Source organism: Oratosquilla oratoria, chromosome 24 (assembly GCF_046742065.1).
Source record: "Oratosquilla oratoria isolate Oo_2021 chromosome 24, ASM4674206v1, whole genome shotgun sequence".
NCBI lineage: Eukaryota > Metazoa > Arthropoda > Malacostraca > Stomatopoda > Squillidae > Oratosquilla > Oratosquilla oratoria.
Genome location: NC_134800.1, coordinates 42,397,049 through 42,403,048, shown reverse-complemented (window position 1 = coordinate 42,403,048; position 6,000 = coordinate 42,397,049). Strand labels below are relative to the sequence as shown.

The window sequence follows — 6,000 nt, the reverse complement described above, 5'->3', positions numbered from 1 at the left end:
TACGCGGACTTTCTATTCGTTGCAGCGTTTGAAACAGTTATTAAAATGAATTACCAAACAGATACTACGTATTAGGCAACAAATATATGAGATAAAGTATTTATTCAGGCTTCTTTTTTTAAATTAATGTTTATCTAATGAAATGTATCTAAGCAATAATTTCCAGATTGTCTTCCCTAGCTTTTATTTTCTCTTAATTGTAGATAATAATGGGAATTTTTGTATTGGTAACTCTCTCAGCTACGGCAATATGTCTAAACTATACTTATTGTATAATTGTGCTAGCTTTCATTTTTGGCTGTTAGAATGTAATATGTTATGCACATGCTATTTAGATAAACCAAAATTGCCCAATAATCCATAGAAATACCACCTACAATAATTTCGCCTTACGCTAGTATTACAATCGAATGTTGACGTTCCTATTCCTCCTGAAAAGTATTGTTTACATGCAGATGATGGTTGTGTCATTGCGGTGACGTCTAGTGTCTGCTGTATTATTTGATTTCATCATTCGCCTGGGGCCATAAATCAAGGTGTGACTGTTTTGAATATACCTTTCAATGTAGTGATAAGAAAAATATAAAGTAAGTGACATTGGAAAATGTTTACTTTACATGTTTGGCTTGAGGGCTAGGCACGTAACCTAATTTTAAGTAGTTACGATATTACAGTACTTGTTTTTACCGCATAGAACTTGCATGATGATAGTTTCATTTAACAACGTTGGGTTTTCTTGAATTATCACCTAGGTAGTCAGCAGATTGTTAAGTTTACAGATTTCATAAATTGCTGGTGTCATGTTTCACTTCGAGTTTGTAGTCATTGAAATACATCAGAAATTTGCATTTTGATGCTACAGGTATTCAGATTGTATCAGTTTCTGGTGTTGTTCTTGTCTTTTATCCAAAATAATGTATTGTGCATTTGTCCATAATCATATATCATGTGTTGGGTGTTGGTTCTTAGTATGTGGAATAAGCGTATTATAATTATTTAACAGCATGCAAGACCTCTATATGTTTTTACACTTAAGATCTGTTTTTTAGATTCTACTGAAGTTTTGGTAATATTTTCTTAGTATGCATGCATAGATTTACACTTTCTTTTACTGATCTATTTTTCTGAGGGATTGATTTTTTCCTATACAAAATCAAGTAAAAAAAATCACATGAATGGTATGACCCAGCGAGTTTTTAGAAGTGCGCATCTACGCAATATAGGAATAGAAAATAAGATAATTTTGTAAATTATAATACATTAATGTAATATATGTTATTCTTGGCAGAAATCAATAATAGAAAAAATTGCTAAAAGCTATAAACAAACAAACATAGCTACTATGATTACTTGAGATACCATCTTCATTTTGGCTAGAGGTGAAGGCTGAAGAAATTAAAGTATGTTAAATTCGTCTATTCTAACCTGACCTACCTACCTAACCTAACTGCCTAACCTAACGTACCTACCCAACCTAACCTGTATTTAGTAAAGCTGTACCTGTAATTCTAGTGGTCATCAGGTTGTCGCCGTCATCGTCTCCAACTCCCTAATCTATCAAAACAAAGATGGCATCTAAAGAAGTTGACGTAACTTTGTTTCTGCATAGCTATTATTAACGTTTTCTGATATCGATTTCAGTCAAGATAAATATCTGTTACTTTGATATACTATAATTTACAAAATTAATATTTAAATTTCTAATGCTATACTGCATTGTTGTGCACTTCTAAAAAAATACCTATGACGTAACATTTGTGGCAAAATACAAAAATGTGTTAAGAAAGCTGTAGTGAAGGCAGTTGAAAGGTGTCGGAAGAGAGGGTGATATTGTAGGTTGTGTACAGCAAAACTTTGGTAGTCTCACGGTGTGTAGTATTTCTGAACAAGCACTTTCACAAGTTTTGGCTTTGTAACAGTCCATGGTAGTTGTATGCCTTGGACATAGTCATGTAAAAAATTACCAAAGTTACTTTCAATAGAAAATTACTACAAAGAAATAATAACCCTAATGTCTATGATCAATTATGAAGCTTGTGAGGGACCAGTGATGGGTGCCTATTTGTGATAATCCTGTAAGATAGACAGTGAAACTGCCCATTTTCTAAATTAGTTAATTCCATTAAATCCAGGTGGTGGTGTAGCCCTAAGGAGCTGACACTCGCTCTCTGGATGAGGTGCAAGATCTTGCCGTCAGTCTTAGCTCTATTTTTTGCATCTTTTCACACATGTAGAACTGTCCTTTGGTGACTATTCCACTCTTACTAATTTTGGCTGGTGACAAAAATAATTCCACACTAATTCAACATAGACAACAGTCCAAAGTTTCTTTCTAGAGATATTTATGAAATAGCCTGAGATTCATTACCAAATATTACGGGGCTGTGGGTTTCTAGTCAGAGAAACTCAAAGCAACTGTTATTATTATAATGGGGTACTTGACATTTTCAATAACTGGTTTTACAACAATCCCAAGATAATAACTTGAATGTATCTTCTATGAGTGACTTGTGGATCCACTTGGAGGTGAGGTACTTTATCAAATACTTTCTTTACATTGAGGTACACAGTCTACCCAGCCCTCTCTCTCTGCCAGCAAATTAATCACTCTAAAGTAAATTCTTGAAAGGTCTGACACACATGACCTTCCAAATCTAAAGCCAAACAAACTGTCGATCAGAATGTTCTTCAATTTAACCACTTTGAGATGATGATGCCGATGTAGGCATCATGAGGCGTGATTGGGTACGCGAGGATGTTGGCATCAGCGTCTTGATTATATATGTATACAGACACTCCTCAACTTATGTTTTAGTTATGTTCCGAACGTAAGTTGAAAATGAACATAAGTTGTTACTGTACTATACATCCCTAAATTCTATTACCGTATCTTACAAAACACCCCTAAATCATTAATTATACACATAACATTGTAAAATAATAACATTAATTTCAAATAAATTAAATTCAAGCAACTTAAATTGAGATGGTGGAGGAGGAGGGGAGGAGGAGGAGGAGGCAAGGCACTTTCAGTCTGTCGTTTGTGCAATGTAAAAAATGGACGCAGCATCATGCGTAAGTATCGTTTGAACTACGGAGAGCGCGCTAAACTAAAAAATTCACTCAAATTTTTTTTTTACAATTTTTTTTTACAGTCAGTTCAAACGTAAAATAAAAAAAACGTAAAACGAATGAACGTAAGTAGAGGAGCGTCTGTATATATATATATATATATATATATATATATATATATATATCTATATATATATATATATATATATTTTTTTTTTTTTTTGTACATGAGTTACCCCTGGATTCTGTGAACTGGTTTGATCATGTTTTCTGTGTTTATGATTACTCAGACTAAAAGAGAATAAGTAATACAGCAGTGACTTTATATTTTTTAATGCGAGTAATATAATGCATCATTTATATGTCCCAGTTTAGTAAGTCCTCTCTATCAAGGACTTCCATGCCTCTCATGATTCTGTAGATGGTCAGTAGGTTGCCTCTTTCTCTTCTTTGTTCCAAAGTCAGCAATTTCAATTTAGCCAGTCTCTCCTCATATGACAGGCTTACAAGTGCTGGGGTCATTTTCGTGGTTGCTCTCTGGATTCTTTTAATTTTCTTTATATTCTTTTTGGTACTGGGTGACCATAGTGTCACAGCACACTCCAGTCTAGACCTTATTAGTGTGACTAAAATATTTTAACCATTTCTTTGTCTGTATAGGTAAAAGCCACCTTTATTGATCTTAGCAAGTTGTAGGATTGTCCAACAATTTTGTTTATTTGTTTATCATTTGTGTGTGTTTATTTACCTAGTTGTGTCTACTGGGAAGGGGAGCTATGCTTGTGGTGTCCCATCTTTGTATCTTGCAGTGTCTAAATTGTTCTTAAATTCATGTATGGCTTTTACACACACTATCATTTCATCCAGTTTGTTCCATACGTCCACCACTCTGTGGGGAAAGCCATTTTTTTTCAGGTCTCTTCTATAACTATCCTTTTTGAGCTTCCTTCCATGTCTGTGTGTATTTCTTGTATCCCAATTTAGTAAGGTTTCTCTATCAAGGACTTTCATACCTCTCATGATTCTATAGATGGTCAACAAGTCTCCTCTTTCTCTTCTTTGTTCCAGGGTCAGTAACTCAAGTTTTGACAATCTCTTTTCATATGACAGTTCTGAAAATGTTGGGGCCATCTTTGTAGTTGCTCTTTGGATCTTTCAATTTTCCTTTTATTCTTTTTGGTACTGGGTGATCATAGTGTCACTGCGTATTCCAGTCTTGGTCTTATCAGTGTGATTAGTATTTTCTTCACTATTTCTTTGTTCAAGTAAGTAAATGCCACTTTTATTGATCTCTGCAAGTTCTAGGTTTCTCTTACAATTTTGTTTATCTGTTTATCAGGGGATATGTCTTTTGTGATGATTACTCCCAGATCTTTTTCAAATCCCACTTTCTTTACTTCCTTTTCACAGATTTTATATTGTCCTGATATCCTGTTTTTACTTTTTCCAAATTCCGTTATACTACATTTCTGGATGTTGAAGTCCACTTTCCACTTCTGACTCCATTCCCAGAGTTTGTTCAGATCTCTCTGCAGCGACTCACAGTCTATTTCACTGCTCACTTTTCTCAACGGCTTTACATCATCAGCAAAGAAGCTCATGCAACGTCCACACCTCGTCCATGTCATTCACATAAATAGCAAACATTATTGGAGCCAGTACCAATCCCTCTGGAACACCACTAATCACTCTTCCCAAGTAGAACTCTATCCCTGAGCACTACTCTCATTTTTCTTCCAAGCAAGAAATCCTCCATCCATTCTAGTAGTTTACCTTGTACCCCTCCTATGCTTTTCAGTTTTCTTAATAGTTTTCTATATGGCACTGTTTCAAAAGTTTTTTGTAGATCTAGGAAATCATAATCAGCCCATCCATCCCTTTCCTGTATTATATCTAATAGTCTTGAGTAAAAACAGATCAGATTTGTGGCACACAATCTTCCCTGTCTTAATCCAAACTGTCTTGGGTTTAGTATATTGTTCTCCTCCAGATCTTTAGTCCATCTATTTTTGATAACTTTTTCACAAATCTTAGCTACAGTACTTGTAAGGGAAACCAGTCTGTAATTTGTTGGGTCTTCCTTGTTTCCTCCTTTATATATTGGTACGATGTTGTCCTTTTTCCAGTCTTCTGGTGTTTTTCCTTCCATAAGTGAACATCTTATTATATTATATATGTTGCCTATCTGTTCTTTACACTCCTTTAGTATCCAGTTTGAAATTCCATCCAGGCCATATGATTTCCTGACATCAAGGCTTGTTGGTTGGTCCATTATTTTAGCTCGTGTTACTATTATTTCTCCCATGGGGGTATTTCACTTCTTGCCCTTCATCCCATTGCCATACTTTTTCTCTAGTGAAAACCAACTTGAAATGTTTACTCATGACCTCAGCCATTTCTATATCCTCTGTGTATTCCATGTTCCTTTGGTGTAGTTTCTCTATTTCTTGTTTGTTTTTCAATTTATTGTTCACATATCTATAGAGTAGTTTTGGCTGATCCTCACCTTTTTCTGTTGTCTTTTTCATAATTTTTTTTCTCCCCCGCCTATTTCTACATATTCCTTTCATTGATATATATTTGCCTCTTTCAAGGATTTTTCTCTTTTTTCCATCTTTTCCAAGCTTTATCTCTTCTTTTTTTTTTGCCTTGCTACACATTCCGACACTGCTTCTGACCTTGGGCAGTGGACAGGATACAGGGATGACCTGTCATCCAGGAGATGCCAAGATAAGAAGGAGGGTAGAGGGTGGAGGGGAGTGGAGTGTATTGGGGATGGAATTGGTGGGAATGGTTTTTGTGCCTTTGTCTTTTGGCTACCTCCCTTGTAAGGGGAAAAGAGCCTTTGGTCTATGTATGTATATGTATGTACACCTGCCAAACCAGCACTTAACTGGCACTTGATATATGCATGTGTGTATTTACCTA

The 6,000-nt window shown here is 35.2% G+C and overlaps 1 protein-coding gene across 6 annotated transcripts in view; it reads left to right on the top strand.

The window, feature by feature from the left end:
* The first annotated feature begins 385 nt into the window (after positions 1 to 385).
* Positions 386 to 6,000, top strand: part of LOC143038577 (josephin-1-like) — a 43,076-nt gene continuing 37,461 nt past the window's right edge. Inside the window, exon 1 of one of the 6 annotated variants that reach the window (XM_076207959.1) lies at positions 386 to 536. The gene's annotated coding sequence lies outside the window, so the exon portion shown is untranslated. Of the gene's footprint in view, positions 588 to 6,000 lie in introns of all 6 variants that reach the window. The other 5 variants (XM_076207962.1, XM_076207965.1, XM_076207964.1 and 2 more) reach the window with 5 other exon arrangements.